This window comes from Felis catus, chromosome D2 (assembly GCF_018350175.1).
Source record: "Felis catus isolate Fca126 chromosome D2, F.catus_Fca126_mat1.0, whole genome shotgun sequence".
Lineage (NCBI taxonomy): Eukaryota > Metazoa > Chordata > Mammalia > Carnivora > Felidae > Felis > Felis catus.
Window position 1 is genome coordinate 55,286,053 of NC_058378.1, and position 13,757 is coordinate 55,299,809.

Here is a 13,757-nt window from a genome sequence, read left to right on the forward strand (position 1 = left end):
GTCAATATGGAAAACTTGGAAAATAAAAAATATAAAGCAAAATGGCATAATTTCTCTTGGCACTTTTCCTATATGTATACATATATATACATACATATTTACATAATTGGCATGTTGAATATGTAACTTTGTACTCCACAATATATCAACAACATTTTTCATGAAATTAAAATACATCCAAATTAAAGTATATATGTTAGAAGGGTTGTTAGTATTCAATTATATGAATACAATATATTTTAACCATTTTCCAATGTTTTGAAATGATTAATAAACTAATGAACATGTATTTTACCACTTTCCCAACAATGACCAGGGTGTGTGGGTTATAAGGCTTAAGAGTGTATCTCAGAGACCAAAGATCTAGATTGCTCTCCCAGGAATATTCTTTCTCTTGTATGAAAGCAACGAAGAATATAACAGAAAGGACCAAATATTTGCATAACCATTCACATGATTTCTGCAGTACCTTTTCCTCTAAAGCCCATCCACTAGGGATCAAGGAGTGTACTTATGCCCAGAAAGCAACAGGTGTTATGAGTAGAGGTACCCCAATATCCAAACTGTTTCAAGTACAATTAGTGTAAAAGGACATAATTACATTAATTGTATTACATTAATGTATTATACTTAATTAATGTCTATATCAGTGTATGCATTTATTATATTTTTAATGTTTACTTATTTTTGAGAGAGAGCGTGAGCAGGGAAGGGGCAGAGAGAGAGAGACACAGAACTCAAAGCGAGCTCCAGGCTAGACGCCGGCAGCACAGAACCTGACACGAAGCTTGAATTCACAAACTGAGATCATGACCTGAGCTGACCTGAGCTGAAGTCAGATGCCTAACTGACTGAGCCACCCAGGAGCCCCTCAATGTATGCATTTAGAGTTCACAGAGCTTCCTTAGTTTCACTTGAAAAATTTTAAGAAATGTAAAGGGAACTACTAGCTTCATGCTATAGATGATGAAAACGAAAGCCCAAAGATTTTGATTGTTCAAAGTCACAACAGATTAAAGCCCAGGTATGTCATCTCTTGTGCTTCTAGGAAATTTGACAATCTTCATATTGGCTACAATCTGAAAGGAAGGGGGAAGAAAGGATGAGATTTTTTATTTTCTGTATGTTGTTCAATTCCTCCTAGTTGTAGAATGTTTAATGTTGAAACATGGAAAGTCACTGAATCCAATTTTTTTTTCTTCTTTTTTACGTTTTATTTTTTTAATTTACATCCAAATTAGCATATAGTACAACAATGATTTCAGGAGTAGATTTCTTAGTGCCCCTTACCCATTTAGCCCATCCCCCCTCCCACAACCCCTCCTGAACCCTCTCTTCTCTATATTTATGAGTCTCTTCTGTTTTGTCCCCCTCCCTGTTTTTATATTTTTGTTTCCCTTCCCTTATGTTCATCTGTTTTCTCTCTTAAATCCTCCTATGAGTGAAGTTATGTTTGTCTTTCTCTGACTAATTTCATTTAGCATAATACCCTCTAGTTCCATCCACATAGATGCAAATGGCAAGATTTCATTCATTTTGATTGCCGAGTAATACTCCATTGTATATATATACCACTTCTTTATCCATTCATCCGTCGATGGTCATTTGGGCTCTTGCCATACTTTGGCTTTTGTTGATAGTGCTGCTATAAACATGGGGGTGCATGTGTCCATTTGAAACAGCACACCTGTATCCCTTGGATAAATAACCTAGTAGTGCAATTGCTGGGTCGTAGGGTAGTTCTATTTTTAGTTATTTGAGGAACCTCCATACTGTTTTCCAGAGTGGCTGCACCAGCTTGCATTCCCACTAACAATGGAAAAGAAATCCTCTTTCTCTGCATCCTTGCCAACATCTGTTGTTGCCTGAGTTGTTAATGTTAGCCATTCTGGCTGGTGTAAGGTGGTATCTCATTGTGGTTTTGATTTGTATTTCCCTGATGATGGGTGAGTGATGTTGAGCATTTTTTCAGGTGTCGGTTGGCCATCTGGATGTCTTTTTTGGAGAAGTGTCTATTCATGTCTTTTGCCCATTTCTTCACTGGATTATTTGTTTTTTGGGTGTTGAGTTTGATAAGTTCTTTATAGATTTTGGATACTAACCCTTTATCTGGTAACGTTGTTTGCAAATATCTTCTCCCATTCTGTCAGTTGCCTTTTAGTTTTGCTGATTGTTTCCGTCGCTGTGCAGAGGCTTTTTATTTTGATGAGGTCCCAATAGTTCATTTTTGCTTTTGTTTCTCTTGCCTCCAGAGACATGTTGAGTAAGAAGTTGCTGCGCCAAGATCAGAGAGGTTTTGCCTGCTTTCTCCTCGAGGATTCTGATGGCTTCCTGTCTTACGTTGAGATCTTTCATCCATTTTGAGTTTATTTTTGTGTATGGTGTAAGAACATGGTCCAGGTTCATTCTTCTGCATGTCGCTGTCCAGTTTTCCCAGCACCACTTGCTGAAGAGACTGTCTTTATTCCATTGGGTTTTCTTTCCTGCTTTGTCAAAGATTAGTTGGTCATACATTTGTGGGTCCATTTCTGGGTTCTCTATTCTGTTCCATTGATCTGAGTGTCTGTTCTTGTGCCAGTCCAGTTTTCTAATTCAGCATTAGTGGGTCATGAAATCAACTTAATGGATCACAGTCAACAAACTGAATAGAAAAGAATGGAATAGAATATATGAATGTACTGCCCTAGTAAAAATAAGGATTGTTTTATTAAACATTTCTAACTCCAAGTGGCAGGAAAAAAAAAAAAAAAAAGCTTGGAAACACTGCTTAATCCCATGTTCTCAAACACCAGGTTGCCTAAGAATCGTCTAGACCTCAAGTCCAAAAGACTCTGATTCAGTAATTCTGGAATGGGAATCAAGAGCCTGCATTTTTAGAAGGCACTATAGGAGATTCTGATGCAGACAGTCTTGAGGTTGTGCTTTGAAAAACTATGCCCTATATAATGCAGAAACAAGCTCTTCTGTACATGCATGTCTTCTCCAGAAGGTTCCCAAGACACCAGAAGACATTCTTTTGCCGCAGAAAACCACCTCAGTACAAAAGTGCAGGGTTTGGTGGCATGTGCCCACTAATTACAGCCATGTTCTTGTATTGGTCTGCAGATTGTTCCCGTACCTGCCTCCATTCTTAGATATTAACTACTAGGCCAGCGACATGTCTGAGAAGGGTGATAACCATGACTAAGATCTGGATCTCTTACATCGTTAAGTGGCATATGAAGGGAGCTGGTGTCAATAATGTGTCCTTAAGTGTTCTTTGACCTTGATTATTCCTAATTGCTAATACTTTAACTAAATCCTACTACACTACTAGGCCCCAGGATTTGGGCTTGGCATTGGAGGGAACACAAAGATGACTGTCCTGGACGTCTTCACCCCATCCCAACACACAGAAAGCAAGAAAGTGGCTCAGCAAATATTTTGTCTTTGCTTTTTGCAGAGGTGCCTCGTGGGTTTCAGATACCAGGGAAGTGGCTTCTTATAATCTGAGATGATGGGACTACACCCTCCAGTTTCACACTTTTCTTCCTTCTTTCACACACCAAAGGGAAACGTTGCTCATGTCTTTAAGGAAATATATCCTCTACTGGTCCTATTATCAAGGCATCACAAAATAATATGTCATCCTAGAAACCATGGTCTCCAAAAGGTTTTGAGAAACACATAACGAAAGGATTGGGCATGTGCTGGAGTATTGGCAATTAGTACATTTAGGAAGACTCATGTTTTACTGATATTCCTCCCAGTGAGGTGCTAAGTAAAAACAGTCTTTGGATTATAGAGAGGCTTAAAGCCCTCCCTTATTCACAAATCACTTGAAGGTAGAGGCGCCTGGATGGCTCAGTCTGTTAAGTGTCCAGCTTCAGCTCAAGTCATGGTCTCCCGGTTCTTGGGTTCAAGCCCCGCGTCAGGCTCTGTGCTGAGTTCAGAGCCTGGAGCCTGCTTCGGATTCTGTGTCTCCCTCTCTCTCTGCCCCTCCCCTACTCAGGCTGTGTGTGTGTGTGTGTGTGTGTGTGTGTGTGTGTGTGTGTGCGCGCGCGCATGTGTGTCTCTCTCTCTCTCACTTTTAAATCTAGTTGGTTCAAAGACAACTTAACTTAATTTGATCATCTTTAAAAAAATTTTTTTTCAACATTTATTTATTTTTGGGACAGAGAGAGACAGAGCATGAACGGGGGAGGGGCAGAGAGAGAGGGAGACACAGAATCGGAAACAGGCTCCAGGCTCTGAGCCATCAGCCCAGAGCCTGACGCGGGGCTCGAACTCACGGGCCGCGAGATCGTGACCTGGCTGAAGTCGGACGCTTAACCGACTGCGCCACCCAGGCGCCCCTTAATTTGATCATCTTAAAGGATGTTCGTCAAAGCATTTAACATAGTAATTGCTGGCTAGTGGGACTGTCGATTTTAATTTTCTCCTTTATAACTTTGTGTTCTTTTTCTATAGTACATATGGATTACTTTTACAATTGGGAAAAATATATTTTGTATATCTTTTTAGAAATCATAAAAAGCATCTCAGATAAGGTAGACTGACTTCTTTATGTGTTTCAAAGAAGTTCTAGATGAAAGACTTAGTAAGTACTCATGCAGGTTTCTTTTTAATAGGATCCCATTCTCAATGCTCAAAGATGTATTACTTAACAGCAAGTAAAGAACCAGAAGGCTTTCCAGAATGGCCATTTATTGATTCAAAAATTGTAATACATCTACTTCACAATAAATCAATTCATTCTCTAAGTATAGACACTCTAGGTGACCCCAAACTTATACAACCCAGAGATCTCTGGCTAACATAACAAGAACACCCTCAAATAAAGCCTTTGTGAAGATGGTGATGTTTTTCCGTTTTGGCGAGAACACATTTTCAGCATAAAACAGCTTTGGAGGACGGGAGTCCAACAGGCAAACATGTGCTCCTACTGTTCCCACAAAAGCAAAGCAGTTTTGCCAACTGTTAGAAACATGATAAAATCATGGCATATAAATTATGTAAACAAAACATGTTCTATTTGTTCCATAACAGTATAAAATCATGTTAATTTTCATCCAGATAGAAAGGCTTTAACCCTCTAAATCCAAATAATCTAAGGCCCTCATTGCCACCCAAATATTTAAAAAAAATTTTTTTTAATGTTTATTTTTTAGAGACAGAGAGAGAACATGAGTGAAGGAGGGGCAGAGAGAGAGGGAGACAGAATCTGAAGCAGGCTCCAGGCTCTGAGTTGTCAGCACAGAGCCCAACATGAGGCTCGAACTCACAAACCACGAGATCATGACCTAAGCTGAAGTTGGATGCTCAACTGACTGAGCCACCCAGGCGCCCCCCACCCAAATATTTTTGATGTGGTATGCCTAAACTTTTGGGATGCCCTCTTCTGACCTTGTAAGAGTTTCCCATGTATGTAGATAAGTATTGTCTAAATAATAGACAGTGAGTCAAAGATCTGGAATAAGATTAGGTCTATCATGAAATCCTTTGGAGATGGTCAACCAAGGCTCCACTCACATGTTACCACTATCAATTTTTTTAAAGCTCAGGTGTAGAGACAAGCATTTAGGGGAGGAAAAAAAAAATTATTTAAAATAATTAAACCTATTTATTTTGAATTTTTACTGAATAGCAGGGTAGAAAAAGCCCACGCTGATGTTTTGTTCACCAAAGCATTGTTATCACCAGAAATAGAAGAAACCTCATAATCTGATCTAGAACTTTGGAAGAGAATGGAAAATAGAACATTACAAGAGATCTGAAATGGTAATATTCTAAAGATTTGGGGGGTGACATCTTTGTCAACACTAACAGGAGTTTTCACTGATTGTATTCAGAATCGCTGGACTTTAAGGTCTGTTTGTTTTTCTCTTTGTAACTTAAAAAATATCATTGCTCCACAAAACAACTCCTAAGGAGGTAGCTGGGACTGAGGCTAGTGTCTAATTTAATTCAAGAGCTTATTCTAGGGCTCAGAGAATATCTGGATAGGACTGTGGACAAGGAGTGTGTGGCACAGCCTGCATTACTTGCCTCAAAACCCGTTCAGCCTCAGTAACAGAACCCAAAAGTTTAGCTGGGCGCATGGTCATGAAGCGAAAAGGACTTTCCCAGCCTCCCTTTCATTGAGGTATGGCCACGTGACTAAGTTTCAGCCATGAAATGTAAGTGGAAGCATTGTTTGGGACTTCCGGAAAGTCTCCTTTGCTTTTATTATTATTTTTTTAATGCTTATTTATTTTAGAGAGAGGGAGAGAGACAGAGCACTCGCGGGGGAGGGGCAGAGAGAGAGGGAGACACAGGATCCGAAGCAGGCTCCGGGCTCTGGGCAGGACGGAGGGCTCAAATTCACACGCTGTGAGATCATGACCTGAGTGGAAGCCAGATGCTTAACCAACTGCGCCCCTGGAAAGTCTCCTTCAAAAGTGAGGGGGAGAGATATGCCCAAGGACACACAACCAGTAGGTTGTGGAACTGGACTCAAACTTCTCTAACTGTGTGATTTTACTGCATCCTAAGGACATAGTGAAATCTTGTGAACCATCTACAGCAGAGTTTGGCAAGCGTAGGTTTGCAAGCTAAGAATCATTTTTACCTTTGTAAATGGTTGAAAAACAATCTAAAGAATATTTTGTGGCAATTTCAGGGTCTATAAGTAAAGTTTCATTGGAACACAGCCACATTCATTCACTTACATGTTGCCTCTGGCACCTTTTACAATGAATGACAGGGCTGAATAGTTGTGACAAAGTTGCCATGACCTACAAAGACTAAAATGTTTATTATCTGGCCCTTCACAAAAAAAAAAAAAAAAAAAAAGAAATGTACTGATCTGTGACCCACAGAAAGGGAGGAGGTATGGAGTCAAGAGAGTGTGTGGCTAGGTAGGAACAGTGCAACTCTGGTAGCCATTCTATAAGTTCAAGTGGGCCAGAGATGAAGTGTCACTGCCTAGTAAAATCAGGTGCTCATAAGCATTTGTTACGTGACAAAACATGTAAGTATGGCCAACAAGCACATAAAAAAAGATCCACAGAGGGTATTATGCTAAGTGAAATTAGAGAAAGACAAATATCATATGACTTCACTCACATGAGGACTTTAAGAGACAAAACAGATGAACATAAGGGAAGGGAAACAAAAATAATATAACAACAGGGAGGGGGACCAAACAGAAGAGACTCTTAAATATGGAGAACAAACAGAGGGTTACTGGAGGGGGTGTGGGAGAGGGGATGGGCTAAATGGTTCAGGGGCACTAAGAAATCTCCTGAAATCACTGTTGCACTATATGCTAACTAATTTGGATGTAAATTAAAAAAAAAAAAAATCTACAGCACCAGTAGTCATCGAAGAAATGCAAATGAAAACCACGAGACACTACCACACACCCACTAGAATGGCTATAATTAAAATGACTACATATTGGTGAGAATGTGGAGTAACAGGAACTCAGATATTGCTGGTGGAAATATAAAATGGTACAAACCCTCTGGGAAAACAGTTTGGCAGCTTATTATAAATTTAAGGATCCGCTTACCATATGACCCAGCCGTTCCACTCCTAACTATTTCCCCACAAGAGATGAAAACATATATCTGAACAAAAGCTGGCTCCAAACTGGAAACATTCCAAATGCCCACTAACAGGTGAATGGATAGACCAATTGTGGCATATCCATACAGTGGAATAATACTCAGCAATAAAAAGAGACAAACTACAAATACATCAACAACATGGTTGGACATCAGATACGTAATGCCAAATAAAAGAAGCCAGACTCCAAAGAGAACCCTTTATATATGGGTTCCCCACTTTTTGAAGGTTTGTGTTACACTACTTTGCTTTTACGAAAGACTTACATCAGTATGTGTTTTCACTAACCGAAAGAAATCCAAAAAGGATATTCACTTTGATGGGAACGGCAAAAAGCAAGTAGCATCCAGTGCTTGTTTTGCAGTAGGTTATAGAGGCAACATATACCCCAAGTAGTGAAAGTGGCCCACCAAGCTCCCTCCCCAGGAAGTACACGAACACCTCAGCATCAAGCTGCCACAGCTTCGAATTGGATCTGTGAGCACCTGTGCTTTACTTCAATTTATATTGTGCATCCATTAGCAAGATGTATCCTTCTTGGGTCTGGGAACACTCAGACAATCTTCCATATTTATTAATGGTAAATGCTTCTTTGCTTTACAACATTTGGCTTACGAAAGCTTTCAGAGGAAGCTCTATTTTCAGATAGTGGGGGAAATCTGCACTTGTATTTGCTTAGAACTCTAGGAAAGACAGGTTTATTCCACACTGACAGATCCTTGTCTCATGGGTGTTACTCTCAATGGTTGCTTGGGTGGGGCTTGGGTTGGGGAGGTTTAGTGGGAAAGGGCACCCAGAGACCTTTTAGGGTAATGCTAATGTTCTAGATCTGGATTGTAGTGGTGGTTACACAGGTGTATGTATTTGTGTGTGTGTGTGTGTGTGTGTGTGTGTGTGTGTATTTATATATATATGTATATTTATATATATGTATATGTATATTTATATATATATAAATTTTTAAAAAGGGACCCACATCTTCAGGACCCAATAACAGGGAGGAGCACTGATGCTAAGCATCACCATGAATCCATGCGGTCATAGAAATCCACATGGAAGAGAAGAACAAAGATAAAAAGGTTACTTTCCAGACAGAGTTTTTCTGATCCTACAAGGAAGTGGCCTCAAACAAAGTCTTCTTTGTAGGCTCCTTGCCGTAGGGCATTTTTGAGCCAGGAAAAGCCCAGCTTTTATCCTATATCAAGGGTTGCAAAGATCCTAGAAATGAGGCCTTTAGTACTCGGACCTTTGGATTTCTCTAAACTGAATAAAAATTATGAATACCCTCTTATTCAGTTTCTCTGAAGTTTCCAATCAGCAAGTTACCCACTTGGATTCTTCAACTGGGAAACAAAACACATTTACCTGCACTAAAAATGTAGTCAGTTGGTTTGATCTAAGTCCCTGCAGGAAACTTGATCCATCAAGGTAACTGGACCGAGTCAGTTGGAAGTTCAGGATGTAGTTGCTGGCAATTAAGTCTGCTTTAGTTTCAGCTAAAGTAAAGTCGTCGTCCTTCCTCATAAGAAACATACTAGCTGCTCAGAGTTGAAAGAGTAACATTCTAGCCAATCTGAGGTGTAGGGACAAAGTTCAATAAAATCGGCATCTGATTTCTCCTTTTGGGTAAAATTTGGATGATGGGGAAGGTTGTGACCTGGCCACTGAAATTAGAGAGAGATGGAAGAAGAATGGTTTTATCTGGGAATGGCCAGATGGAGCAGACGGTTCTTGAGGAATAAAAGAAGGTTCTTGAGGAATAAAAGAAAATCTCTGAGTCTCCTTCCACAGGAAGCCTGAAGCAATACCCAGGAGAGGAGGATTGTTAAGGGAGCCAAGGAGGGATTCAAGTAACAAAGTGATCTGTATTTGCAAGTCTTTCCAGAAGAGGGGGAAGGCCACTTCATTTTGCCTCTCAATTGAGTTAGAATTAAAAAGAAAAAAAGTTTTTTTTAAATACCAGTTTCAAATAACAACCAAGATAAATCCCTGAGAGAAATCACAACGGAATATAATGATTCTAGTCCTAAGACAATGAGACAGGTAAGGAAAACACCCTCAAAGGAAGGTGCTTGGGAAGATGGGAATGATAGAGAAATTTACGTTTCATCTAGATTCTCTGAACCAATTGTGCAAATCTAAGATAAAGGGTGGGACCCTTATCAGTGATCTGTGGTGGGTGGTAGGAAAGAGGAAAAAGGGCTTAATGTAAGTCTCCTCAGGAGTCTTACACAACTGCAGAAGAGAATGGAATTTATAAAGCTATAAATTGAATCTATTCAGTCTAGAATTCAACTGAGTGAGGGTTTCAGGTTTTGGGGCAAGTCCTCAAAGTAGCCAACAAAGTATAAAGAATTAGTTCATAATCAAAAGAGGCTATGAAGACCCCTGGCAATATGCAATGGGCAATGCCAGAGCGGGAAGCTCAAAAACGGTTCAGAGATCATTTCAAAGGAGAAAGCGCAAAGCTTGTAAGAAGCCAGATAAATTGGCAGAATGCTGCAAATTATGGAAGAAGCAGTGGTGTAGCTCTGGATGTGATGCCTGGAGCTGCTGCAGCCATCTTGCTCAGCTTGATGTTAACATCATAATGACACTTTCTCCTACAACACAACACAAAAGATGGCAGAAAGAGTTGGAAAGAGTCTGTGTCCTTGATGACATCACTGTGCCAATGAACAGAGGCAACCACCCCTGAAGTCTTCCCTGCACTTGGAGTTCCTGTTGTAAGAGCTAATTCTGCTGTTTAATCTTTGAGTTTGGGTTTGTTACTTGCAGCCAAAAGCATAAGAGATAGATTCCTCTGTACTACTTCCTGTACTCGCCTTCATGCGGCCAGATATTTATACATTTTCTTGTGTTCTCTTCGCTATTCCATCTTTTAGACTTCTGAACAATCTCAGGTAAAAGATTTTTTTATGCACTTGTGTGCACACACACACACACACACGCACACACACACACACACATACTCATTTTTCTGAAGGTTAAGATGTTTCTATTTCCCATACGTTTTGGAAGAGGCGTGTTACAGTCATGGCTCCTACTCCTACAGTTGCTGGTGCTGTGAAGGTTATGAATGCTACTGAACCATATTTTGGAAACAAGAATAAAATTTTAGCTAATTATACCTACCAATGTGGTGCTGTAATCTATGAATGTCTTAAGCCACTTAAGATGAAGCAACTGTACATCTTACAAGCTCAGATGTGTAGGCATAGTAAGTGTCCCTGTTAATTCAAAGCTTGCTGGTTGCCCTCAAGTGACAAATGCAACAAACCTTCACTATCACAGGAAATGTGCTGGGGAATTTTCCTGCAATTTTACCACAGGTATTCATCTTTTAGGAATTCTGTCTAAATTTGCATTTAAATTAAATGCATTAAATTAGAGATGAGTACAGTTACAGAAGGGATGGGGTAAAAAAATCACTTAGAATATTGGCAAAAGAATGCTCCATTAGGCCATCCAAACAAGCTAAATAATCTCAAACTTGGTTATAAAAATTAGTTTTACTCTTAAAATTATAGAGGTACTTTTCAATCTGGAGGCTGTCTCAAAGGTCCATGACTCAATTTTCTCAAACTTGAGGCTTTAGTTGTTCATATTCTGTGTATATAATAAGCTTCAAGGAGGGCCTAATCTTCTATGTCCCAGTGTGGTCCTCCATAACTTTTTAAAAGCATATATATATATATATATATATATATATATTTTAACCAGTGATTCTTATTTCACTGCCAAAAGGAATAATCAAAATTTAGTTTCTGCAAACTATAAGCAAAATTTATATCCAATCTAACCCAGTATTCATATCTAAGATGAATACCATGTACAATCAACTTCTTCCCTTATGTTTCCATCACCGACACTCTGGCCTGAGCTACCATTATCTCACACCTGAATGACTGGACTTCTCACCTCCGCTCCACTCAACGCTTGTCCTTTCTTCCAGCTCAAACAAGGGGATCCTCTGAAAACTCAAGTCCGAACTCAAGCCTCATCTCCTCATTCTCTCCCCTGTACAGCCACCCAAACTTTCTTCTCATACCTCTTTCCTGACTGTTCTTTCCTATCATAGATTCTTGCACATTCTAGCCCTTTTATCTGGGGAATACTTTCCTTCCTTGTACACGTACACAACATTCAGTCAGTCTTCAGCCTGAGCACTATTTTAAGACTTCCTTAGCACAGTCAAATTCTCTTGTTTTAGACTCTCATATAACCTCATACTTCTTCCTACTACCTGTTAAATTTGCATTTTTATATTTCTCTGTGGTTGTCTGGTAACTGGTGGTGTTACATTAAACTTTAAGCTTTATGAGCAGGGGTTTTATCTGCTTTTACTCACCATTACATGCCCAAGGTTGGGCACAGCAGTGGAGGCTCAACGTATTTGTTGGATGAAAAAATAATTTTGGCATTTTCTTTCGTACACAATAGTCTCAGAAGAAACATGAGTCTTATCATTTGTTTGTTTGTTTTCCCTGGTTGTTTTCAGTGATCAAAGGAACTCAATATGGATTCTTTGGCTAAAAGATTTGTCCTTTAGGGGTGCCTGGGTGGCGCAGTCGGTTAAGCGTCCGACTTCAGCCAGGTCACGATCTCGCGGTCCGTGAGTTCGAGCCCCGCGTCGGGCTCTGGGCTGATGGCTCAGAGCCTGGAGCCTGTTTCCGATTCTGTGTCTCCCTCTCTCTCTGCCCCTCCCCCGTTCATGCTCTGTCTCTCTCTGTCCCCAAAATAAATAAACGTTGAAAAAAAAAAAAAAGATTTGTCCTTTAAAAACATGTAATGAGAAGAAAGACCTGGACCTTCTTAGCACCCATCCCTTTTGGAGGCTGGTGGTAGACTATGGATAGCATAAAAAGATACTGCCAGAATGCCAATGTCCTATTACTTGTGACCACAAGATATCAACACCAGGACCATTTCCTTCTCTTGTCCCTAGAAATAGTTTCATCAAGTGAGGAATTACTCAGCCTCCTGCTTGTCCCCTTTTCTGAAGCTGACATCCTACTCAGCATTTGAACCCTAGTAGAAGCTAGAATCCTATTCAATCTAATTTCAAAATAATGATACCAGCTCTATCTCTTCATTTTCTCCTTTTAAAGGCCGTGTTAAGTTGCTTTCCTGAATTTTATTCTTGTGACACCAATCAAGGCATAAAGGAGTGGGGGTTGGTGGGTCGGGAAATAGTGCCTTGTTCACAAATGTTAGGTTGAAGGACTGGTTTAATCTTAACATCTCAGAGGAAGTATACAATGGTTACAAAATCTCTCTTCTGGGAAAAGCTGCCTTCATTTTCACTTTCTGTGCCCCCCTTCCCCACTCCCCCCCCCTTTTTTTTTAATGTTCTTGTAAAAGATTCTACTAAAATAGATTGGAAGTTCCAAGGCAAGTTCTCTTAATCTGGAGTGATAAACAAGATTTAGCAATTGTGAAACCCTTGAAAACATATGCTAAATTTTGAGTGCATGTTTTGGGAGTACATTCTTCCGGAGAAAGACTCTGGGTTTTATGTCAGATTCTGTCTCTAGCATCTAGTACAGTGCCTGGCATGCAACAGATACTTAATAAATATATGAGTAAGGAATGAGAAAACGAATGAATGAGATGCCCTTAAAGACACTGAGAAGGAATGGCTACAGAAGTAAGTTATTTGATTCAAGGAAAAGAGTAGTGGCAGAGAAGCCAAGGAAAAAAAGATTTTATGAAAAGGCAGTGGATAAACTGCCGTCTGTTGAAGAATAGTCAAGTCAGATGAGGTCTGAAAAGTGCTCAGTGGATTTAGAAACAGGGTGGCAGCTGGAGACCTTTAAAACTGATAGCTTCCTTTGGGGTAAAATATTGCAGTTGGTTGGAGAATAGGAATACAAAGTAAGGAACTGTGGATAGAGACAACTCTTTCATAAACCACGGAGAATGATGAGTCGCTATAGGAAGGTTTTAGTTTTTTAAGATAGAAAAGGCTTGAAAATACCTAAATGCCAATGGGAAAGAGCCAAAGATAAGTAAAGGAACAAAGGTCCGAAGAAACAAGACTGGGAAGGGATCCAGAGCTTTGTATCAGAAGAGGGTCATCTTTTCCATTGTGAAAGGAGGAAAGAAAAAGAATGGGTACCAATTAAGCAAGTGAGAAGGTTTGGTGGTACTAATTTGAGAAAGAT